The sequence below is a fragment of the Apteryx rowi genome, unplaced genomic scaffold (assembly GCF_003343035.1).
Source record: "Apteryx rowi isolate R43461 unplaced genomic scaffold, aptRow1 scaffold_24, whole genome shotgun sequence".
NCBI classification, from domain to species: Eukaryota; Metazoa; Chordata; class Aves; order Apterygiformes; family Apterygidae; genus Apteryx; species Apteryx rowi.
The window spans coordinates 3268382-3294564 of record NW_020448752.1 but is presented as its reverse complement, the minus strand read 5'-3'; positions in this window follow the sequence as shown (position 1 = coordinate 3294564).

Genomic DNA, 26183 nt, shown 5'->3' with positions numbered 1-26183 from the left:
GTCAGTCTATTTTTCTCTCTCTCTTTTCAAAGTAACTGCAATATTTAGGAGTGATAAAAATRTTAGGGTTTTTGTATTCTTCATGTTCCTAGTGATGCTTTTCCTAATTCAGTAAAGGTGTCTCGTTGTCCCCCCCCGCCCGCTGCGTCTCCCCCCAGTCTTTCCATCTCCTCTACAGTCAAACCCATTTTCTTCTGCAGCGCCCCAGCTACAGCATTTTCAAAGGCTGTTGAGTTTCTTTGCAAACTTATTACGAAGGTAAGGATACCATGTTGTATCAAGTTGAGAATAACTTGAATTCTTCTCCTTTGTTACCTAAATATTGAACCAAAGTACTCAAGGGGGAATTTTGGCTAAAATATTAACTAGCTCTGACTGAGGAAACTGTTCCTGTTTAATGAAGACTTTAAGGAATTCACTTACATTGTCACACAACCTGACCTGTTGATACCCTGTTTTTAAAATAAACCAGACACGCATGTCTGCACATGAATAACTGCAGTTAGGCTCAAAACAAAGTCTTTTGACTCCTAGGCTGGTACACTCTCCGTCCCCTTAGACTGTTAACTTTTCTGGTGTTGGGCACTTCTCTTCTGGCTAGAAACTGTTTCAGTAGTTCTGATAATGATAGTGGCATTTTTCTAAGGTGGGGGGAGGCTTTGAGAGTTAAATTCTCAGTCAGCTCTAGATTGAACATCCAGTTTGGCTTCAAATTACTTATCTGAATCAGGTACTCAACTGGTTAAATATTCCACCTTTTGATGTACAAAAGCAATGACAGGTATATTCTAGTGGGTCCAAGTTTTCTATATGAAATCTGGCAAATAGCAAGGATTTTTGTTGTGTACAGAAACCATACCCCAAGGCTATGACTGAAAGGAAAGGTCTCGCTGACATATTTACCTAGCAATTTTGTTATCATTAAGTGTGCTTTCTCAAGAAATCCCAAATCCCAGGAACAATAGCAACAAAAAACATTGTAGGTTTTGTGAGCAGATGCAGCTTCAAGATAACAAATGATTTTGCTTGTAGTTTGACTACTTGGCAGTTAGTAGATAATTGTAATGAGGCCAACTATAGTTAGTTAAACAAAGTAAAAAAAAAAAAAAACAAACACTAGAATTGAAAGCAGAGTTTTTGCACTACATTTTTTAACTTTAGTCCATGAGGCTATTAGAGGCAGGGCAAAGTACCACTTTCGAAACAACAGTGCAAATAATACAGTAAATGCATTTTGGACAGTAAAAGGTTGAGCTTGAAAATGATACAAGGAAGGAGAGAAATAACTTCTGCAGTACTTCCTGTTTGGGCTTGTGCTGTGCTATTGAAATGTCATCCTAAAAGCTTGCTTTCAATGTTAACCACCTTGGCTTCGGCTTCTCGKAAAGACCTTGTACTAGTTCTGGAATTGGCCTTAAATGTTTATGGAATGAGACAGGCTGCAATGTAATGCATTCATGTATCACCTCTATCTGTCTCTGTAATTYTGCTTGTTTGGGGAATGAAGCGAGAGTATTTGTGGAAAAATAGGAACACTCTGTCATGAAAAATCAGTAATAACCATTTAGGTTATAAAGTAGCAGAACATTAGCTCTGATCCAGCTGTTCCCCATTCTTTCAACATTACTTTGCATGATACAGAAGGCTACTGACATTGAAGTTGATTCAGGCTGCATCTAGGATGCTCAGTTAACATTGGCATGTATAATACGAAGTAATAAAAGAGTGTTTCTAAGAATGGACTTGTGGGGATATTGTTCGAAGAAGGRCGTAAGAAGCATGATACTCAAATTGCTACTACCAGCAGAAGTGCTTTGCAATCGGGGAATTTTAGTTTAGTCAGAGTTGCTTACATGCCTTTCTTCTAGCTGAAGGGCGAATGACACTGTTAGCATTAAATGATAGTAAATGACATGTTAACATGAAATATGCCTTATGCCTCCAAAACTGAGTTAGTTATAGCTGTTCTAGAAATTCTTGTCCTTCCCTGGTTTTTATTTTCAGACTTAACCAAAAACAATCCCAGGTTAAAAGTTCCTGATAATAAAGTATTTGATTGTGAGGGAAAAACAGAGATTAATTGTACTTTGAGGAAAAATCTGGCTGATAGCAACAGAATACATGGGGCGATCCTCTGGATAGCYGCATAGTCCGTTTTGTTGGCTTGTCTGTTGGCTCTGATATTGGTATCTGTCAGTATGATGAGTGCCTGCCAGATACCAACGATCGCAAAATCCCTGGTAATTTTTTGGTGTTTCTGGCTTTTAGTTTTTCAAGGCCAGTAATCTTAGTTTGAGTATCTTGGATTTTTGTGGGGAAATATATGGTGGTTACTAGAGATCTAGAAATTTGAAGAGTTTGTTCATATTGTAAGTGATACTCCTGTTGGAAAGGCTTCCTCCGAGGAGGAACGTGCAGTGTTTTGTACGCATGGCGAACCTCTGAGTTTTCCAGTGGTGCCTGGAGGCTCCCTTGTCCCAGGCTCCACTTGGCCAAGGACACTGTGCTCATGTTGCTGTGTGTTAGCCAGGGCCCTGTGTTCTGCTCTGTCCTACGCCCAGGGCAGCTGCTGTCGTGGTGCTGCTTAGGCTGATTGATGTCACTGTCTTSGTGTATTAATGGCTTTAAAACCTTAAGACTGGTGATTTAGGAACAGTTGGTAAAGAAAGCTGTGTTGATGCAGGAAGCTGACTGAAAGCTAGCGAAGATGTTTTCAACAGCCCGACCTGTAGGAAAGAGGGACAGTCAACGTGCTTGTGTAGTGTTCATTTTTAGCTGTAAGTACAATGAATTGTACCACTCATTTTAGAGGTAACAAATAGGTAGTTGGTTTGGACTGAGTGCTCTTCATCGAAGAAAGATTTCTTTCCTAAGCAGTCTGCCAGGTTTGGTGTGCGTGGGGAAGATGGAGGGGTCCAAGAAGTGCCGACTGCCGCATCTGCAGAAGAGTGGCATGGTTAGGCTTTGCTGGTGGGGAAGTTTCAGTGACATGTTGTATTTTACTGCATCTTTCATCACCTCGCTGAAGAAGGTCAAGATGCAATGGTTCCTGGTRTTTGAAGGCCTCACAACTTGAAGCCTTTGCTGGGTGGGAATGATGGCAGCCGTTGTAGGTCTCGGCTGTCAGCTCCATCTCTAAGGCTGGAGAGAGGTCCAGGGGGCAGGTTCACTCTCACTGGTGGCCTAAGGCTGTAATTCCTAGGAGTGCTAAAGTAGCCTGTATTAAGCCTTGATGAGAGCAATAGTTTGAGATACCTAGGCTGATGAAAACCAAAGGGGATTTTTGCCTGGAGATGCATTCGTAATAACATTTTGGCTTCTTGGTGGAGCTGTTCCATCTTTTAGAGACTATCCATGTCAAACCTTTTCAAGGATTACCTACTTTAGTGGGTATACTTCTCTTTTTTTAGTAATATTATGTATTCCTTGCTGCTCTTCTACCCAGTGAGGCAGCATGGACCTGTTTTGCAGCTGGTAACTAATATTTTGAAGGTTCTTGAACTCTGGCATGTTTAAAAACTGTTTTTGTTCACTTGGAGGCAGTGGAGTATATAATCTGGCTGGGTGGATGTTTTTTACAGGCAGCTCTATACATTTTCAGTCGCTTACATCAGTTAAGTATGTTGAGAGCTCTGGGTGCCATTCAATGTTTAGGACTGGTGTCTGGACTGTGCAGGCTGTGTTGTTTTGTTGATTCACTGTGCAAAATAACTTTGAGGCCTGTAAAACTGTCAGTCAGTTGGTAATGGCTAGGCTGAGCAGCAGTTGCGGATGAATGTCTCCTGCTTTAATTGTTGGATGAAAGCAAGTAAATGCATGTGCAAATTTTATGTCTGTGGCAATAGTTCCCTTTTGCTATTCTTGTATCGCCTGTTTTCTCCTAAAACCTGATTAAATGGTTTTCAGTGGGAGTCTGTTTACTGCYATTAGCTTTTTGGTTAGCCCTCAGGCTGCCTCCAGCCCCCCAAAAGTCAGAATCTTTCTGTTAGCACAGCAGGCCTTTGCGGAATTTTTTTTTTCTTTTTGTCAGGAAATCCAAAATGATTTTGTTTAGAACCAGATTTTTAAATAAGAAATCCACCTCAGGAGCTCAGGCCGGTACCGGAGATAAGCAGAACAGATTTAAATTTGATTATCTGATTAAGAGTAGCAGTTTGAACCAAGGTCTCCCATGCCTCAAGGAGTGAAAAGGAGAATTCCTTTGCATCGGTGTGGGGAAGTCTAGTGAAGGGAAGACTCTTCAGCTGAATTCGTAAAGGGTTAGGTCTGCAGGCAGAAGGGGGAATTTCCCAACTCCAGTGTGAAAGGGAGATGCTCCTTCCTGCATACACCCAGCAGGGTCAGCATGGCTTGTAAGCCAGCTCCCGTGATGAGCCTGGGGACGGTTGGACTGCCCCAGCCTCGCCACCGTTGTCTCCAAGCAGGAGATACCCAGCTGGACCCGATCACGTTGCTTTTATGCTGGTGCCACCTCTCTGATGTGCTGCCCCGCTCACGACATTTGCACATGGGGACTTCTGGCATGGGTGGCGAGCGGGCTGGTGGCCTGGTGTGGAGACACCTGACGTTGACGGTTGAACACCTGAGCTCCGGTCCCTGCCGCAGGGAAGGCTTTAGTGCACTTGCAACCCACCAGATACGTGCAGAGCCCAGCGCAGTCAGTAGCTTCTCGGGTTAACACATACTTTTGTGGGAGGCAGGTTTGAGATTCCTTGAATACAGGAGAGAAGTACACTGAGGTTTTCAGGCTCTTGGCTTCAGCTTTTGGAGTACTTATTTTAAATAGTTGCAAGGTGAATGAAACTTTTCCTTCTGCAAATTTAGTTTTGAGGGAGGTTTGAGAAGTGCAGAGACAAATGTCTGATTCTTGGTTCTATATCAGGCCTCTTGAGTATTATTTTGATCGTATTAAGTCTCACATGATCTTTAAAAATTTGCTTTAGGTTAAAATCAGACATGTATAGTTGATTAAAGTTTTAAATTTCCTTGCAATCCTAGCTGGAAAGATGTCACTATATATTTTAAACTTTGAGGATCCCTTTGGTGAATAAAATACTTAGCTTTTTCCGTTTTTCATGCTAAGAATGAATGAGTAAAGATTATTTCTAGGTTTGTAGATTTCTACTATAATTGCACTATTCAGGCATAATTTTCAGATAAACAGACTTGGGTTATTCCTTACAGAATCATAGTTTTCTTTTTTTCTCTGATAGCTCCATAGCATAATTGTTTGCACATAAATTAAGTAGAATTCTTTGGCCTGCTCTTCTGCACACCTGTGCACTTCTATGCTCTGCCAATAAATTGCTGCAGTTAAATGTTACTTCTAAAATGCTTGCTGTGGAATGATTTTTGAAATCTAAAAATGATTTTATTAATGCCTGAGCTACTCGAGAATACTGTTTGTTTGTTTGTTTTTCATTGTGGAATCCAGTTGTCAAGAGGTAACAGTGAAAGAATTAGCTGAGATCCTGGAACTGTTGCTTGTGCTTGTTGAAAGGGCTCTTTCCCTTGATCGCATCCAAAAACTACAGTTTTGGACTTCCTATTTGGTCATTTGTGAATCAGCGCAACATGAAAATAGGGTATTCTTTAACTAAACAGTTTCAGTTCTTAAAAATAGCATTTGATTTATCATTTTATACCTGAATTTACTGAAACAGACAATATAAAATAAAAACAGTACAAGCTGCTGCCCTTTGAAGTGCGAGGATGGTTGTGTAGGGCAGTGAGCAAAAGCCTGCTCTGTGACGGGGGGACACTTCCCCAGCGGGGAGGTGGCGAGAGCTTCAAATGCCAAAGCTGGGCAGCTCCTCTCCGGGGCGGGCAGGGCCTTCGCGCCCCGGGGGCTGCCCCCTCCCCTGTGAGCGTTAGGAGGATTTGGGGCTGGGAATGCCGTTTCGCCTCCTGGTCTGGCAGAGAGCGTAGCAGTTGCTTATAATGGAAAGGAACTTGTTCTTGAAAGGAAAATGCTGTCTAAAACCTGAGCGCTGGAGCAGACTCAAAGCTTTGCATTTATGTGGGTGCTTAAGGAAATGTAAATGAATCGGAGATGTAAATTCAAAGATTAAACTGCACTAAACCCATGAGGTGGTCCTGAATGAAAGCCACGCAATGCTTAGTCTCTGCTAATTGCAAGTACCTCAAAATTAGGTGTGTAGTCTTTATTCTTTTTATCTTTGAATAAGGAGAATCTTCCTCGAGGCACAGTTCGTCTTGTCCTACTTTTCTCCGTTGGCTGTAGGGAGAACGCAGGCAGAGCTCTGYGTTGTCAGAGCTATTCATCCAGTCTTTCAGACCAGCAGATGAGATGAGTTGCACTCTTTGGTGACTCCTCAGTGTGCTGCTGAACTTTGTCTTGCTTCTGTCATTTCAGTCATCAAACTCTAGTGCAATATTCCAGCCTTTATCATAATGCCTTCAAAATTTGTCTCGGATAGTTTTCATTAGCCACTTCTCCTTCAAAGCCTTAATTAGAAGGTGCCAGTGATGAAGAGGCACGGAAGAGGACGCCCATCCCATCTGCTTTCCCCGCTCGGCATCTCTCCTCTTGCCCACCTGTGATCAGACCTGGAGAGTCCTGCAGGGACAGCTCGCTTCCTGGGGCAGCTTTTCCTGCAGTCCTCGAGGCTGCCTTCTGCAGTGATGATCCAGAAGCAATCTGACCCCGGACATCTCATATCACCAATGAGCTTTCGTGGTGACAGCTACTTTGGCACAGCCATCCTGGAGTGTGCCACTTCCCCTGCTAGGCCCCTTTTCCTGCCCTCCCACAGGTGGTAAAACAGGGATTTTCAGAATTTGGTTTGTTCTTTGCTCTAAGGGGTCTGTGTGTCTGTTTTCTACTCAGCCCTCTCAATCCCAACCCATGTTTCTCCTTTGACTCCCAAGCGTTGGCATACTGTAAAATCAGAACGTGCCTGTCGATAGTTCAGAAGGCAAAGCAGAGCTCCTCTTTCTTCGATATAAGCATAAACTTAGCAGCAGCCTGGTGTCCCTCCATCCTAGTGCTGTGCTTATTATGCCAGTAAGGCTTAAAGCTGTTTCTTAGCTCTGCCAGTATAGTATATGCTCAATGCTGGAAAAGTCAGGTTTGGTATCGGCTGCTAGCCTTCAGGTGACTGTTTTCATAATCCGTTGTTGACTCAGGATAAGAAGAAAGAAAAAGACATGCCTGCCGTTAAGTTGTTAAATTGCTGGCGTTGTTACCTGCTTGAGGACAGAACAGCAGACAAAAGCCTTGAGAAGTAAATGCAGTAAGATAAATGGGGAGAACCACAACCAAGTGTGTAATGTTTAGTTAAAGAAAGCATGTGTTTCAGGCTGACGTTTGAGGCTGACGGAAGCGGTGATGTCTGTCCTTGCTAGTGATGCATTTAAGACGCACGACCGTTGCAGGGACGTGGCTCATTCGGGCGTTAGCATAGCTGGGACCAGAGAACCAGGGTGAGGTGCAAAGAGAATTGGCTAGTTAGGAAATAATTTAGCTTTTTGGTAAGCACACTTCTTTCCATGCACATGAGAAAGCAAAAATAAATGGCATTGAGCATTCTTGTTACCCGTATGGATGGATGTTCCCTATATTTATTCAAGGCTCTTGACTACAGTGATATCTGCTAGCAGAGAATTCCCTGGATTAAACTTTTTAAATAAATCTCAAAGATAATTAATCTTATAGTTAATGATTGTCAGGGTGGGTTTTTTGGTATTAATGTGAAAGGCTAAGTGTGTTGGATTTTCCTTTCATTCCCTGTTTTTACTTCCAGCCTTTTTAGAATTGGCAATGAAGTCTGCAGGAGCAAGTAAGTGTTTAAAAAATTGGGGGATAGGAAGGAAAAAAAGATCTTAAATTCCAGTTTGTTGGAATTTTTTTTCCCTTCATGGTTGGTGTGAGAAGACTTAAGTTCATCTCAGACTTGTTGATAAATCTCTAAAGAGCCTTCTTGGATTTACCTCTGAAGGAAGAAATAGTTGCTTTTTATCTGGACTAGTTACAGCAATTTTAAAAGCTGATGATCTTTCTAGTTACGAAGAGTTAGCATAAGGGTGATTTCTTATTGTAAGGTGACCACACATCTGCTGCTATTAACAGTTTTTAACCCATAAAGTTCCTTAGTGAGCTGGATATCCAAGAAAGCTGTTTGTGATTATATTAATGAAATATTGCAGCAATGAGTTTTTCTTTCAAGGTTTAGGATTGCAGCCATGCACCTTGAAATAAAATGCAGTGTTTATTGAGTTATATCACCTTGTGCCCCAGAGGTCTCGTATAAGCCATTTCCGAAAGCTCCACGTCCTAATTTCTGACCCACACTAATGTTAACACGCACTGCAATAAAACAAGAAGCAAGCCCTTCGCTGGACTTGAGCGACTCCATGGATATGCACAGGATTTCTTCTTTAGAATAGCTCTCTGTCTGTAGACCAGGGCTGAGGTTAGCGAGATAACAGGAGAAAAATGATCGGAATAATGTAACAACCTTCTGTATAATGAAGAGGTATGTTTTTACGGTAGGAGAATGTCCTCGGAAGAGTGTGTGTTTGCGCCCACAGCCATTAAGCTTAATAATCTTGCTGTCTGTATCGACTTACAAATGAAAGCTTGCAGTAATTTGGAGCAGCATTTGAATTGTGAGTGGTAGTGATGATGCTGAGCTTGTCTTTTAATGCTGAGTTTAGAGTCTTTGAGGTTTGGATTAAAAAAAACTTCAATGAAACCACAAAAAAGACATTGGAAGCATAACTGAACAGGTGGAACAAATTTGTTAAATCTGTTATTGGGAAAACAGCAACTTGCTTTTAAGAAATAAATCAATCTGCAGCTCAGTGTTTCATAATGAGGAGTGGGATAGGAAAGCCTAAAAATATCTACAAATGAGAGCTAATGCTCTGAAGGAGCAGATCCAAACTAGAATATAATATTGCCCATTGTGGTGACAATAAGTATTTTAAAGTTCATTGAGATCCTTGCTGTGATGCAGATGGGACTTTAAGAGCCAGCACATTTCCCTTGGCTGAGTCCAGTTTTTGTTTGCATAATAACTTATTATATGCATTGCCAGTAGCTCTCAGAGCTGTTGGTCAGGATTGGGAAACCACTATGAGTTCATACTCCTCTCTGCATGGTTAAACAATATATTACACACAGCATTCAGAGGGAGGCGTCTCTAGCAGCTAACGCAAGTGATTGTGCTCAAAATGGAAGGAGACACAAAGCGCTTTGAGCCCTGCGTGGGAAGGGGTCGGTGACCGCTGTGCGTAGCCTGTCCCGGCGCTTCTTTCCAGCGCCGTCCTGACCGCTCTCTTTGAGCAGAGTTTCGCCCCTGTCCCCCAGCCTTTGGCAGCATTTGTAAAAGCTTAATTTTATAAATAAGAGGGTAAAATGTATGTATCACAACCTACATTTTCGTAAGAAGGATATGTCTGCTATCATCTATATTCTGTTGCTTTTTTACTTCCATTTTACTGTTTGGGTATCACAGCCGGCTTTGCTTCCATTTTTCTTGGAAAGTTATTCCATAGCCTAACCTTTTTCAGCAGGATTTTCCTTGCCTTAGTCTAGAGTTTTCCTTATTCAGCTGAGTCTGAAAACCCTGTTACACCAGGCTAAGCAATTTTTCTAACATTGGTGTTAATTTTCACAATCTGTCATTTTTCTTAACTCTTTGATATTTGCTTAGGGCTTTTCTATGCAGTGGGTTTCTTGTGAACAGTTTCAGAGTAGCTGTTCGGAAATAACTGAATCCACATGGGCAGCTGTTAGTCACTCGGGAATAGGCCGGGAAGAAGGTGAGTGCATCCATAAAGAGCTTTTTTTTTTTTTTTTTTGAATAGGCATGTTGCAGTCTATGCGAGCATTACATGGTGTTTATCCTTCTGTGAAGTGCTGTCTATTTGGGAACTTACGGCACTTAAAAAACAAAAACAACCCTCTCCAATTTCAAAATTCTGGTTGGTTAAGAGAATCATGGTTATTCAGAATTTTAAATGAGCCAGGCCATTTTTCAAAATCTGTCAGCCAGCACAGATGGAAAATTGTTAATGCGCTGTGATGCTGACAATTAATGCACAGCGACCGTTGCACATGTCCTCAGTCTCGCTGCACGCTTACTTTGTGATACTGCAGCCGTCTCGCAAGCTGAACGGTCGTCTTGCTGCTGTAGCCAAAGCTATCCAGCAGCTAGCTGTTGATGAGCATCACGCGCAGCAGCACTTCATTTGCAGCCTGGTTTCTTGGTGTGGGGGTGGGAGAAGTTTGCTGACTGAAACTAACTTTGTTGCAGGTTGGCAGCAGAATGTCAGCTGGCAAATGCTGCTCTCCTCTGGCTTGGCAGCGATCCGCCAAGGCAGGACACCCTCAGCGTGCCCACGTCCGGGGCCTTCGCTCTCTGCAAGTTTGCTGCACTCAACACGAGTGATTAATGGGCTGTAAGCAGATAAGTTGGGGCTGCCATTTGGTTTTGAAAAAGGTACTGAAGACTGTCATTAAGTTGGGGATGTTTTTGCATGGTTGGGGTTCCCTAAGCATATTGCGACGTGGCTTTTGCCCCAAACTTAATTACAAACTTAAAAGGACTTTTTTTTTTCTTTTTCAAATGGTTTTCCAAAGATTAGTTAACTTTTAACAGTCATCAGGTTAATTATTAGTGTAATATGTTCTGGAAGGATCTGTGATTTGCAGAAACTCTCCTCTGTTTCTTTCATGCCAAATGGAGCTCTGCTTTCGGGACCCGTGTGGAAATTGTGCTGGCTCTTCCTTAAAACCCTGCTCGCCTTCTGTGTCTGTGGTTTGCGAATGCTTTTATTTGGTGCTTGGACCGTGAGGGAGCATCTCCACCACAGCCATGAGTGGCCGCAGCGTGGCAATGGGCCTGTGGTCTTGGAGCCCATGGAGAAGGCCCATAGCAAGGCCGGAGACTGCTGAGCAGCACCCACCTCGGGTGTCTAACAGCTTGCTGTGTTTGGGTGATAGCCAAGAGGTGCCAAACCATGGCCCTGGATGATGGCAGAGGCTTTCAGAACGTATGGGGGAGTCTCTGACCACTCAACTGGCAATTTCCAGGGCCAGACGTTTGTGGAGGCTTTGTGTTCCCGCTTTGAAGCTAGGGTCTGAAAGTGTTGTAATGAGATTTTATTATGTATCCTGGCAAGGTCCTGTTATTTTGTGTGTGGATTTATTGTATAATGAATTGAGTGATTTTGAAATGTTTTGTGCAATAATTTTTTGGAAAGGACATGGTATTTTGTTTATGGGATGTGTGAGTTTTTATGAAACTTTATTTAGCTTTTAGCAAGAATAATCTTTATTCAACAAATAGTGCAAATAAATCTTTAATTGAACAAATATGTGCCAACTTTCAAACACAGTAACAAACAATGACATGAAACAAGGAAACTTTGGAACAATATACAACTTTAAACATAGTAAAAAAAAAAAAAATACTAACAAAGAACAGTTCAGACTCTACAACATAGCAAGAACTAAGTGCGCATATATGTGGGATCTGCCAGTGATAAATGAGCGGAGGAGAAAGCTTGCTGCCCGCTTGCTTTCCCTCCGGGCGCAGGCTGCGGCAGGGCTGGGCGGCCGAAGGTGGCGAGGGCGAGCTGGGCGCTCTCGCCGCCCGGCAAGCAGAGGAGAAGGCCTCCCTCCGAGTAGTTGTTGCGGAGGGCTCTTGCTGCCAGGTCGCGATGGGCTGCCAGACGTGACTGGGCTGTGCTAGAGTTCCTAGCTGTGGGGCGATGTGGAAACATGTTCTCCAGCAAAGCTTTCTGTCTCTGCATCAGCTCCAGGAAATATTTCATATATGTCCCTGTCCTTTCTCAGTGGCATTCCTGGGGTGGCTGATGCTCTCTCCTGCCAACTAGAGGCCTTCTAGCCAGCTCCTGCCTCTCGCCGAGGGGTCTGCATCCAACCCGCCCTTGTCTAGGACTCTTTCTAGTAAGACTTTCTACCGTAACTTCAGGGAGGATGGCRATACCCGCGTCTGGAGATCTGCGGGTCCCTATGGTGTGAGGGACCAGAAAAGTCATTTTCTCCACAAAGGACAAGGATCCCCGGGTTGCAGCATGGTCCTTGCTTACCCCATGATGGGGGCTGCAGCAGGGGGCTGCTTGTGCTGGTAGCCTTAGTAAGGTTGCATTCGTGCCAAAATAGGGCACTTGCATGCGTGGAGCTCTTTTGTTCTCTGCACATTGCAGAATAAAGAGCTCGGTTGCAAGTGCTTTGACTACTTTTTTTTTTGGTCAGAGTTGACATCATTTTCAGGCTCTTTACAAGCAACTGAGTGCCTTAAATCTCTGTGTATTGCTGTATCTCACTTTCAGAAGTCTGTCATAAAGTGTTGTGATAACTGCAAACTCATGCATGGCAGCTTTCAATAATGTTAACATCACCTATTTCTCTGTATTTCATCTTTTATTACACATTCTGCCACTAAAGTTCATCTCTCGGTCTTATCCGAGTCTGCTGCCGGAAGCTGAACTTTAGAAAGGGGCTATCTGTAACAACCAAAACAGGAAAGGAGGCAGGAAAAAGAGGAATAGCGTGGGAAAGGTTGGAAGGTGGCCAAGAGCAGGCGCGTTCTTCCGTGCTAGTGCTGCCGTCTTCGTTAGAAGAAAACTTCTCCCGCTTCGTTATCGCTTTGCAGCGGGCGAGGTGGTGAGCACCTTGCCAGGGAATTCCTCTGCAGTCGCTGAGAATAGTCCTATCATGGGTTGCAGCAAACCTGTCCATATTGCCTACATTTTTTCCTCGTAGCTGTGATGAAGTGCACTGTGTTTAGTTGGCAACGCTCCCTCCTGGGCTCTGCTCTCTTTCTCACAGCTTCCCAGCTGCTGAGTCTCCGTCTGTCTTGCATGTTGTTTTATCCGTGTCTTTGAAACTATCCACTCTGACCTGAGATTCAGTGACACTCGGTTACTTTATAAGCAAAACCGCTTCTAGATTTTGAAATACAGACGGGTAGCTGGACCCTGCAGCCAGGATCCCGCTTCTGTGCCGGGCTGTGTTACAAGGCGGTCTGGGCTCCTTGCGCTCGTGGCACTGAGCAGCTTTCCAAGAGCTCTGCTTCTCACTGCCTTTTGCTGAGCTATGCAGTTGCAGATCTGTTGGCTGCAAAAACCAGGGCTGTTACAGCCCTACTTTAATATGATATTGTCAACAGTTACAGTTGGTGAAGGGGGGAGAAATCCCTTTATGCMACTATTTGTCCGGCGCAGAAGATGAAAGGAGCCCTGGCTTACTCCCCTGGCGCTGTGAGAAGTAGGGGGTGGCATGCTTCGGCACACAACAGCCTTTTTTGGACTACTGGATGCAATGCTGAAGTTTGTGGCTTGGATTGCGTGGCTGCAGAAAGTCTGTGCCCTGCTAGTTAAGAAAGAAAGTTGTATCTCGTCAGTGTGACTCCAGGTCAGCAGAGGACACGCAAGGAGACGGCCACGTGGATGCACGCAAGGCAAGAGCGGGCGAGCAGCGAGCGGCAACTGCAGGGCTGCTACGCTGACGTGCATCGAGTTGCAGCTGCATGAAATCTATTTTATATCAACTCCTTTAGAAATTACTGAAAAATCCAGAATCCACTGTGAAAGTGCTTTAAATGAATGTGAAAAGTCAAATGAGAGTAGCTTGTGACACTGAGAAGTAGATAGCTCATAGTTCATTTTGTGTGGTTTCCTAAAGCTTTTCTGTATCACTTCCTCCAGCTCTGCAGAATTTTACTCTTCTGTGAATCTCCTTCCTTTCTCCTTACTCCTGATATCTTTATCAGGAGTGAATATTTGCAATTGATTCTGGATTTCYGAATGTTTTGCATCAAATCTGGAAAGTGAAGAGATTACAATGCTAAATTTCCATCTGTACTACATGCATTAGTTTACCGAAGTACTAATTCTACAATTTAAGCTATTTTTATTTCTGTTTTTACCTACAGCGGCATCTTGGCATTTCTGTTTTGGTTCACTTTTTTGTTTGAATGTTACATTTCAGGGGAGAAGGTTGCTCAAATCATCTTTCTGTTTATTTCCAGGTTAATCTAAYTCTACTAGATTTCCTTCCTCCTTCCAGCACCTTAGTTGGTTTCTATTCCTTTCTTCCCAGCRCAGTACCTTTAAATGCCGGTAAGGATCCTGAAGTGTGGAAATAGCTTATTAATGCAGATGTTCRTATCCTTATGTGGCTGCTATTTTTCTCTGGGGTTTGTGGGATTTCTGGTTTTTGATGGTTTTTTGCTTCCTCCATCCTTGCTGGAAAAAAAACCCTTCAAAACACAGAGGCAGTGTGGGGCTGAAGGATGCCTCTGAAATCGGAGACCACCGAGGGTAGTAGGGCCACGCTAGCGGGGAGCCAGCGTGAACCCCCGGCCAGAGGTGGGCAGAGCAGCCCCTCGCTGCGCGGGCAGAGCCTCCGCCGGGGCATCGCTCAGCAGCATTTGCTTTGCAACGTGGCCAAGCCAGGATCTGCAAGCCCCCCTGTCCARATGAAGCTGTGACGTGGCCAAGCCAGCATCTGCAAGCCCCACTGTCCAAATGAAGCTTGAATGCCACTTTTACTGACGTGGAGGGCTGAAAATGAAACRCCAAAGAGAGTGGAAACAAAATATTTTTACTATTTATAGTTGAAGGAGACCAAACTGTGCTTTTAAGTGGCTTCCATATACTTTTTAACCTTAGAAAAATTGGGAATATGAAGCCTGATATTACTTATTTCTGTGGGAARTGCTCGTGTAGCGAATCCATTGTTATGGGGAGGAGCGTTTTCAGCCCTTCATTGGCCTTTTTAGCCCCTATAAATTTTAACAAAAGAGCYTTTCTTCTAATAGTGAGCAATGGAATTGGGTGTTAATGAAAACAAATTAATTCTGAATGGAAAATTCCTTCTTGTCTGTGTTTCGCCATTCTCTTTTTATAGCATAAACCTACTAGATCTCAGTCTACTTGCCCATACTTTTCCAGGAGGAATAAAGACTTATGTTTTTAAAACAAACATGAGCTAGACCCATCCCTCATCTCATATGCACACCGACACACACTTGTATTGAACTATTCTACCCTTCTTCAGGCCTTTTTCTATGCTTCAAAAAAGTGCCTAAAGCTAAACTCAGCCCTTTACTATGCTCCTCATTTTTAAACATCAATTTTTCTTTGGTTTTGACCTTGTTTTCTTTTTCTCTCCAAGTCACAGTTCCTTCATCTTCCTCTGCATTTTGTGATTATTTTATATACCTACAGAGTCTGATGAAGAYTCTTCCTTTTTATGTTCAAATACAGGCTTCACTTCTGGTTTTGAGTACTGTTTGCTGCATGGATTAGCTTTATCCTTGCAAAATCTCTACAGGGCAGTAGGATACTGTTTGCATTGGGGAAAATACTGACCCTGTTTTGTAAATAGAAGAGGTAGGTGTGGGGTAGACTTGTTTGCCAAAGGTCACACAGGAAGCTTGTGACTGGGCCAACAATTTTGAAACCAGATCTCTTGAAATGCAGCACAATGTGCTATTAGACCGTGCCACCAATTCCAGCTAAACCTGCGTGACTTTCCTAAAACTCTGGTTCTTGCGTTTAAAATAGAGAGAAAAGGTCAATTAGAGAGAAAACACCTGCTTGTGTTTTCTTTAAATCTATATTAACTTATGAGATCAATGAGTTGATGTCATGTGCACCATGCAGAAGGAATAAACGAAAGCCATTGATGTGCCAGATGTTTGGTTGTAAAATCTGCAATCTTCATACCAGTGCGAGTGCAGAGTGTTTTGATTGTTGTTTGTCCACGCTTTCTTTTCTTAAGCAAGAAAAATAAGTAGGGAGATAGTGACTGTGAAGATACTGAGTGGTGATCTGCTCTGTGATAAATTTTCCTATCAGCCAATGCTTGAGCCARAGCAGACAGGAAAACTGAGATCAGACAACAGCATTTGGTAGCAACGCACTGACATTTCAGCAAAAGGTACATCTTTAATATTAGTTACAGGATAGTTCTCTAAAATTTTTTTCTGCAGGATAGGAGATGGCTTGAATCCATAGAACAACCAGTAATGGTCATAAGAATAGACTTTTTTGATTCACCATGATTTTTCTGAACTAAAAAACTTTGTTTAGTGAGGAGGGTATAATTACCCTTTGGACCAAACTATACGCACCAAAGCTGTTCATCCTGGCTGAGCTGGCGCTCCAAGCACACTCCTTCTGGGAGTCATCAGTGAGAAAAAGATGGTTCATCTTTTCCACATCCTCTTTTTCTGAATGTAACGCCCCGTAATACGGAGCACAGGAAAGGGAGTTTCTTTCAGACTGAGGCTGCATTATTGCTGGGCCCATAAAACGTGYGAAGAGGACCAGGGTACTGTTATCATCTAGCACTGGGACTGGTATCCTTCTTAAAAGACAGGAGGGGAGAAGGAGCACCAGCAGGATCTCCACACTCATGTTTAACCAGCCCTTGACAAGTTCAGAGGTACGTGTGAGCCATCAGCATGTTCYCACCACAACAGGGTTGGTGGCTGAGCCTTGAAAACAAAATGCTTGTCCTCCTCTTTTAAACGTTTCTCCATGTCTAGTGGTTTCTGATGGGTGGAGGGAGCTKCTTCTGCCATATTTGAACAACAGCTAACGTTCTTGGCTCTCTGGATGTTCTCTGTTCCTGTGTCCTGGGCTTGTGGAGCAGGCTGTCATCAAAACTCTGAGCTTTTCAGTACAACAGTTATTTCCTAGTACCAAAATGGGAAAGGGATTTATTAGTGTGTGGATTTGGGAAGTTCACAAGTTTTGCAAGTTCAGGTTAAGGTGTCCAGAAAGAGAATCTGGTTAGTGTCTTATTGACCAGCAAGATGCTTGCTTTCATATCATGATTTTGCTTGTTACCAGTAAGACTTGGATTTTTGAATACTTTGGTTTGATTTTTCTGGTCAAGCCTCTTTGAGTAGCAGTGCCACTTGGTTTCTTTATTTTCGTATTTGGATGACTGGTTGGTGGCAGGACTGTTCAGAAACCTCTGGGTCTCAGCAGACCTTCTCGGCTCTCTCAGCACTTCACTAGCAGGCCTGAAGTCTCAGCCTCTGGAATTTGTTAGACTACAACTGAACTCCGTTTCAACCTGCTTTCATCAGACCAGCTAGCTTTTTGTAGACGGTCTCTTTTGCCGAATGGGAGATTTGTCAGGCATGTTTGTATTAGGACTGGATGACCATTTTATGGCACGTGGAAGTATATGCGTGCTTTGTCTTGCTCTGAATGCTTCTGCAACCCTTCAGCTCTGGGCTTTTTATGTCCATAATGTCATCAAGTCATAACTGAAGCGACAGTTCCTCCTCCAGTCACCCATGCCCCTCAGTGATAAGTTGCTCACTAAATTTGTATTCAAGCGTATGCCTTTTCAGATGTCCCTGACAGGTTGAGTGCTCAGATAAGCCTCTTGGGAGCTCTGCATCTAGTGGTCACGGGAGGAAGTAAATGCACACATCAGGATGTTACAGCTCAGGCTGCCAGCAGGTTCTGCCTCGTATCGACAAACATCACACGCAAGTGCTGGCTAGCAGCAGCACTGCTGTATTTCATATCAACAAATCATAGCAGTGATCACCTGCTCCTTGTTGGAAGTGGTAAGTCTTTTTTGGATTCGTGTCAGCAGTATATCAGGCATGTAAATGTGTTGGCAGACAGCCGTCGTCTTTTTCAGGCTTTTGGATCACAAGTGGAAGATCAACCAGATGTCCTCAAAATCCTCCATATCCTGTGGTTATCTTATAGTCAGCCTGTTTAGCTTGGAGTCCAGCAAGGAAAATTTCACTGCTCAGTTCTGTGTCCAGGTCTGCTGAACATCTTTCAGTTCTCATAAAGACAGAAGCTACTTTAAATCTTTCCTTCTGTCCCTGTATTGCCCGAGTACCTCGGTAAGGAAAGCAGGCGTGATCACCCCTACCCCTGCCTGAGCACTGCTGGCGGCGGGGCTGGGGTGAGGTGTTTGGTGGAACATCTGCAAAGTCTTTGCCTCCCGGCAATTATTTACCATGCGTTCTTGGAGCTGTGTAACACAGACCCGTGTGCTTCTCTCCATCCTCCCCCTGCCATGAATAAGAACAAATAGCGCATAGCATGTTATAGTACATGTCTAAAATAGTAGCTTAGTCAAAGTCCAGTGGCACTCGGGCTTCTAGGTTTTCAGGTTTCATTTCTTGGATTTCAGACATTTAGATTGCTCCAAACTCTTCCTTTGGGAGGAATGTGATGTTCTGCACTTAAGTATTTGCAGCTTAYGGTTGCCACAAAGATCCTCATCCTGGTTTTAGAATGAAGATTTTGATCTTGACCTATGAGTCAGAACACACACTTCAATAGCATCTTGGAGAGCTTATGGTTCAAAGCTGTTTATTATCTGTTATAACAGGCCTTTTATTATGCTGGAAAACTAATTTGCATTGCTTGTTGTAATTAACACTAAAACGTTTAAACAAAAGTACAGATAGAAATTAAATTTACAGGCATTGAATTCAGTAGCATGAAAATAAACCTTTGATTTGTTTTTCTACTTTGGCAAGAAAGTGATTAGCTCAAATTAAATTTATGGAAAGCTCTCAACTTGGAATGAGTTATTTAACAAAAAAATGCACCACAAATTACCAGAGCAGCTTGAGGAAGAACTGAGCTTTCACTTGTAGAAGTTGGTTGAAGTGAAACTTAGCTGTTTTGGATGCATGAGGTGCACACCCTGGAAAACTGTCAGCATCTGCCCCTAAGGACCTGCTTAGGGGCTGAATGCTGGCACCAGCCCCGCTGGTAATGCCAAGAGTGCTGAGGCTGGGTTTAGGCCCTGCTTTAGTCTCCTTGATCTAGCGACTGTTTGGGAGGGGTTGGCGTTATAAGCAGTATGAAGGAGGACCAAGATACCACCGATTAAAATCTGTATGCAGGAGCAAGGGCTGCATCCTGTCTCAAAGTGGGTTCTAGCCCAGCGCGCTCTCACTGTTTTTCATTCCCAAAATACTAACACCAAGTCATGACTTTCCTCCGACCCGCAGGGACCAGTGGAGGCTGTGTCAAGGTGTGCGAATCGGTGATCAAAACGGAGCTAGCACGAAGCACGATGTGCTTCAGGATGTTTGGTCTGGTGGATGTGTCGGCACAGTACCTGCTCAGTACATCGTCAGATGAGCGGCGTCTCTGCTCCGTCGAGTCTCACCTTGCAGTCGGGGTCGTTGCCTTCATCAGGGAGGGGGGATGTGAGTTAGCTGAACTTGAGACCGTTTTGCTCCAGTGCCTCAAGTAAGCCATCGCATAGGGTTAAATGGAAGAGATGTTTTGCTTTGGCRTCTTGTACCGTTTGTGTCTCTGCGCTGTGCTTTTCTGCAGTATGTGCCTGTGCGCTAGCCCTCGGACAGTGTCTGCGTTTTCCGCCGTGTCTGGAAGCAGCACCAGTGTGCCGCTTCTGCACCTCTGGGAGACTGTTCGGTGGAGGCTGAAATACGTTTGGAAACCCGCCTTTTTAACTGGGGTGGGAGAAACTGCTCCCTGAGCAAAGAGGGATGGAAATTGTACCCTCGCTCTTCTGTTCCCAGGGCAGCGGAGGCGGTGGTAGATACTGAATGACCAGGAAAAAGCGTATCTGCAATAAATAAGTCTCCCCCTTCTGCAAAACATGTAAGGTGATTCTGGAAAAGTCTTTTTGGGCTAGAAGACACTTTTACATATTCGTCCTCAAATGAAGTCATCAAAACCAGACCATTTCTGCTCTGATTTATAGAGCCAGCTTAGACAAAATTTATATTGCGAGAAAATGCTCTCTTGGTAAGGTTTGGATTCTCTTCTATTGTTTTGAATTTTTTTGTTTTATGACTGTGATTTCCATAGTTATAACTAATTTGTACCGTCTGGGACCGAGGCTCTGAGTTGTCCATGTGTTGGTCTTGAGCTGCTGCAAAGATTAATGGGTGAGTATGTGTTCCCCAGGGTTAGGGCTGCTGTGATTTATAGTTCAGAGACCTCTCGGACTGCTCCAGTCTGTCTGGCAGAAAGTTTTGGTAGTCAAAAAAAAGGCAGGGAGAGAGCTTGTCTCTCTCCCTTCAGGTCTTCTGTGGTGGTGAGCTGACCAAGAAGGGGTGTTTTTGGCCAATAATTTGCAGCTGCAGGGAAGAGCTCTGGAAACTCGATGATATTTGTTCTAAACATACTTGTAGTGTGGTATTGCTCTGGAGGATATCTGACAAAAGATTTAGGTTTGAAAAGTTACAGCTAGTTAAAAATGAGGTCTGTCCCAAAGATTCATGCATAGTAAGATTAAAATCTGGGCACTTAATAAAATGTATTGAAAGYTTCATGTCTATCCATGTTCCTGATCCCTTGGCAATTTGGCAGCTTTAGAATGGTATTTCCTCCTGAAAAAATCTTCTTTATGTGGGTGAAAAACAACATGGCAAGGGTCCTGTTTGCACAGAGGCAATGCTGAATATACTTAAATAAATAAAAATACTTGAAATAAATAAATACTTGTTATTCAGATTAATTGCAGTTGCTATTTGTACCAGATAATGTAAGTTTTCTGCAAAAGTATGCTGGATTTCTTTTGGTTAGATGGTGGCCTCCCTACAGTTTAGCAAACAGGCAGGCGAGTCAGCTTTCCTAGTGGCAGTGTGATTCATTTACACTGTTAATTTCTGCTTTTTAATGACCATTTTCTTTTGCTTTGATTCACTGCTTGTTTTAATCTTTGCAAGAACCTGGTGATGAAATACGCTTGTAACCTCTGCTGCGGTTCTCRTCCCCATCAATGTAAGCGCTTGGCTGCTTGTTTTTGGGAGGCAGGACTCGGCTTTGCCTCTGTGCCTGCGAAGCTGTGAGCTAGCCTGGGCGATGGACGCTGCTGCGGGCTGGTGCCCAGCGAGCGGAGACGGCGGACGGGGCCCGGACACGTGCAGGAGGCGCTGCGGCACTCCAGCGGAAAGCTGGTGTCTCTGAGCCCGCAGTATTTTGCAGTGGCTCTAAGTGAGCTGGGTTGGAAGGGACGTTAATGCTTTTTTATGCCAATCTCCTATGTAGGTGAAGGCTTGACACGGCAGCAGCAAAAGTAATGGCAGCCACAGGAAAAAAGGAATAGCCCCAGGTTGCTTTTCTGTACGCTAATTGTATAGTTAACAGACAGTATTATAGGATCCAAACCGAAGAAACTGAGCTCGGTGGCCGTAATCCAAAGAATTGGCAGAATCCTCATAACGTAATTAATTTAGCTAACGCAACTGCATGACACTGTGCATGTACTGAAAATACCTGAGCTAAAGTAATTGCCCATCCATTACCTAGGAAGAATAGATGCAAATGTGCTTTTAAATGCATGCAACTAATTTGCAGTTAGTGATGAGCTTTGGCAAAGCTTACACTAGCTCTGCATACTATCTTGCTTAATCTTCTTTGCTATGCTAGCTTAATTACAACACTCGTACCTTTAAAATACAGCTGTGATGAATGAAAATGCTTTATGACGGTGTCAGGGTGGTTAAATACCATGGGTAGTAGTCGAGGCTTCCGCTGTCCTCATTAGCTGCCTTCTCTTACCTACTTAAACATCCTGCAGGACTTCGGAAGCATTTCATTCATTTCCCCCCAAACCAGTGTTACTGGATGAATCAGGAACTGCTGTTTTCATTTTGAGAAACTCTTTTCTTGATAGACTCTTAATGCCTGGCTCAGTTGTGGGAAGGGAAGTTTGGCAGGAGCGTGCGTGCGTGTGCRTTGTTCTCCTTTCTTGTCCCGAGCGGCTGGAGGGAGCGTCGTTCGGCTCTGCTGCTGCACGTGTTCCTCCCGGCCTGCTCGCCGGGAGCTGCAGCGCATCTGTCAAACACGTACGGATTCTAGCCTAAACCCCTATCCAGGATGTAAGAATGTCTCAAGTAATGGTATTAGAACTCCGCTTTTCAGGGGCATGTCACACAAAGTAAATTTTTTGATAATGTGCTTTTAGTCTTGTCTTTGAAGCAGGTACCTTTTAGTGTTGTTTTTTTTTTTTAAGAACAGTTGCTCTGCACTTCCACTGTGAGGTACTCTGACTTTCTCCAGTGGCACCATTATTTAGAAATGAAAATTAATAAATTTGTGAGGAGGTTTTTTTGTTTGCCTTTTTTTTTTCTTTTTTTTCCTCCTTTGGTTCAGACAACAGAGACTCGGTTCTGGGATCGGGAGTCCTTGAGCAGTCTGTGGCTGTCTCCCACACACCTGATGTGCCACATCATGCATACCTAATATGAGACAAAATATTTGTAGCATCATCTTAAATCTGTGCTGAACATTGTGTTGTGGAAAGCGTGTGTCTTGGTGCATGTCTGGGCAAACGGCAGAAGTGAAGTTGGGAGTAGAGTACCTATTAAGGGCATTAAACAATTATTCATAACTCAGACATTTTCTGCTTCCAAACCACTTGCTTCTCTCTGCCTGCTTTAATGCACTAAACTTTTGTTTCCTAGTTATTTAGAGTCTGAGATTTATTTAAATATGTATCTGTGTTCTGTTGGTCATATTAAGAGATGACAAATCTGCTGCTACCTCATACAAGTCAGGAGGAGCTCGTACATAACTCTGCTACGGGGGACTGATGCTGAGCCTCAGGAGCAGGCAGAGGCTTGAAGGCTCCTTTTCGTTGCTCCAGTGTTTCCGGCCTACTAGGGAGTGCTTTCATCAAGGTCCTTTTCTTGAGGATAGCAGTTAATCAAACAGCTTACCTTTGAGCGATAGGCCATCTGCAAATCCTTGCTCTTCAGACCTGAGTTTCTTTAGCAGTTTGTCTGAGGTTGCCTTGGGCACTGCTGCGCGGGTGCCTGGTACGTCAGCTGGGGGACACGCTCCGTCTGCCTGCGGGAACAGAGCCCAGGCTTTGGGAAGTCTTTGGGAGGGAGTAACGGCACCATCTGTCAGCCGGTAGTTTCTGAGTCCGTCACGGCTGCTCTGGTGGGGTTTACCACGCTGCTCCCTTGTAAGCATTAACCAAGGCTCACAGATGTGCTAGTAGCCCATAACTGCAAAGACTGAGCGGGTCCTGCCCATCCATCACCACCCAAGCTTATGTGTACCCAGATCTGCAGCTTGCACTAGTCTAGACATGGTGCTGACAGCATGTCCCGTTCCCATCCTGCCCTGAGAGATAGCTGGCTCCGTATCAGCAAAACTTCCCAGCCTCTGCAGGGCTTTCAGGGAACATGACATGATCATGGTGACTCTGTGGCACTCCTATGGGATGTGGCAGTGAATGGGTGATATTTATCTCGTATTCTGGTCTGCTCGGGCTTGCAGCTGGGGATTTTGTTGGTACGCTTTTCTTTCCCCCGGTTCAGAGGGTTCCTGCCCAGGGTACGATGAGAAAAGTTGTTGATTATCCTGCCTGTGGCAATGGAAGTACTCCACGGAACGGAAGTACTGCTGGTAACTAACCTCTCTTCAAAGATATGCTCTTAGGTTTGCGTTAAGAAGGGATGCCTGAAAATGGATGAACTAGGTTACGTTTGAATTCAGTGCAAGTGAGGCGTTACAAGATATGCCGGAAGCTAACTTAAAGAAGGTAAATCATAAAAACAGTGGAATAACAGCTTCCATCATTGGCTTCTTGCACCTTCCCCTGCCTTCAGTTATTCAGTGCTCTGGATGTAATAAGTGTGGTGATTTCTTGCTTTTTTTGTTAAAGTTGTTGAAGTTAAGCACATTTAGTTTGAGAGGGTCTTGATGAAAATCTGCGCATGTTCTATATCACTGTGTAGYGCAAGAGCAATAGCCACTAATTGGTATGGCTCTTTAAACTGTTGTTAACTTTTATTTGATATTCTGTCTAATGCATGTATAAGGGAACTATTTTGATAAATGCAGTTACAAGCACTGCTCCTGGCTAGAATGGTAGCAGCTAATCCACAGAAACTTGTGCAGCCCGACCTTTTGTTGCTTTCCATTTTGCATAATTCTGCAGAACGGGATATGTCAACACTCAGGTGTTTGACAAAGAGCCACTTAAGGGCGTGTAGATGAAATGATAAACCAAGACAGAACAAGTAAGTGTTGGGACATGCAGTTGGATATCAGGTCTGCACAAAAACAGCTGTTTTATAAAGCCATCCTCTTTTGTTAATAGAAAACACAGTATCCCAGAAGGCAGCAAGTTCGGGAGGTGCAGAGTGACTTATACTTTCAGTTGAAGCATAATTGTTTTCTTAACCGAATTAGCTGATGTTATTTTGAATTTTACGTTTGTGCTTCTGGGATGCTGCACATTTCATCCCTTTCGGATACTCTTTCTCCTTTTCTCTTTCTTTCTCAACTCTAAAAGTTGAAAGAGGAGGGCTTCTGTTTCTTCTCCTTTTAAATGCTGACCTTACTGCACAAGGTTGTGTGACTTTCTGCTCTCCCTTCCAAGTGGTGTATGGGAGCATCTGGTAATGAGGGGTCTGCTTACTGATTTTTCTACATTTCTGCAACTAAGATCACATACGTGTACTTCGGGGTCTCTTGCCAGTGTAACTGTATTGGCAAAGTGTTCGTATTTCAGACCCAAGTCTATCTGCAAAGCCATGCTTTGTAGCGTCATGGGCAGAACCTCCCCTCTGAGCAAAGCAAACTGAAGTGGTAAAGGTGCACTTCTGCTGTTGGAAGTCTCCTGTGTGCAGGGCATCTGATGGTACAGCTGCCAGTCAAAGATCACAGCCCTACATGCTCCTCGAAGTTTTTAATGCTAACCAGAAGCCTACAGAGGCCTGGACTGTTTTGCTACCATTTGGAATTTGCAAGGTTTCTAATAGTTTTCCTTCTAGATTATGTTATATTTATCTGTGGACAGCTATAACCCAAGAGCTCAAGCTTTCTTTCTTTGCCCCTGCATAGAACTATTGATTGTTTGCTGTCATTTTTGACAGAATTCAAAACCCTTTTCCAACATAATATTCATGGTATTAAATCCATAAAAGTGTGTGTGCATACTTTTGTACTGCTAAGAATATCTGAATTAGTCCAGTATATTCATCCATTCAGTTATTTGGGTTCGTGTCTGTGATTTAAGACAATATGGTCTCCTCTGTCATACTGGATGTATTTGGTTTGTTTTAGTAGGGTGTTGTATGGCATTAGTATTGGTCATTTCATTAATATTAGTATTATGAAGTCTTTAGTATTCCCTTTTTATTCAGTTGAAGGAATTCTAAGCAAAAGGGAAACTGTAGGCTGTGGTTTGAGCAGTTCTGAGATTACTGAGAGAACATATACATCTCAAAAGGAGGGAGAAGTTGCTGGCAAGTAAAGCTAAGATTAAAACCACTGTGTATATTTGGAAGGGGTGTAGATCACTGATCCTGTGCGCTTGTTCTAACAATAGATTTCCTTGCCCTCTTCCTGTGCTGCTGTTGGAAGTAACAAGAACTGGAGACTTTCCTGGGTGGGTAAGGAGTCTGGTAATACCTCTGTGACTTCCGTGTCATTTGAGTATGAGTATCCACGTTCTAGGGTGCAGTGCCTCCTCCCAGGTCAATCAGAAGGTGGTTTGCAGGAGTTCCCCCTCTTTGCCCCCGCTGTACCATTTCAGTACTGTTGACTTGTAAAGAAGCTTCAACCTCACTGGGGATCTACACTGCAAAGTCCTCGCAAAGCTAGAGATCCTTTAGGGTCACTTTGTGCTCACCTGTTAAAAATTTGACCTCATCTGATCTTTGGAGATAGTTAATAGAAAAAGGGAAACCTGCCTGCCCTTCTTCCTTTCCTCGTGTTCTTCCAAAAGGTTCCTTGGGGAAACCATTTTTCCTTCTTTGCAGTATCTGCTCTTTTGCAGTCATAGCTTTCTTGAGCTATCTGTACAAAGTTTGTGTCAGCAGCCCTGCAAATGTCAGCCTGGTCTCACATGAGATACCATCTCATCCAGCGGCAAGGAGTATAAGTGCCCTTCCATCTGTTCGTCCTGACGTCTTGGGATAGAAGCAGCTGCAACTCTGCATTACTCTGTATGTGTACGTTCTCATCATCACCACATCTAAGCATTGCACTCTACTGACACACTTGATTATAGGGCTAACTCAGCTTCTTTAATACAAATATTCTGTATGGTGACCAAAGACTATACTCAGTCTGGTTTTGGCACAGCAAGCAGGGAGACTAGCTTCTTATATTTTGCATTCTGATTTTGGATTGCTCTGACGTCTGACTGTCAAGAAATGTCCTTATGTTAAAGCTTTCAGCTTCAC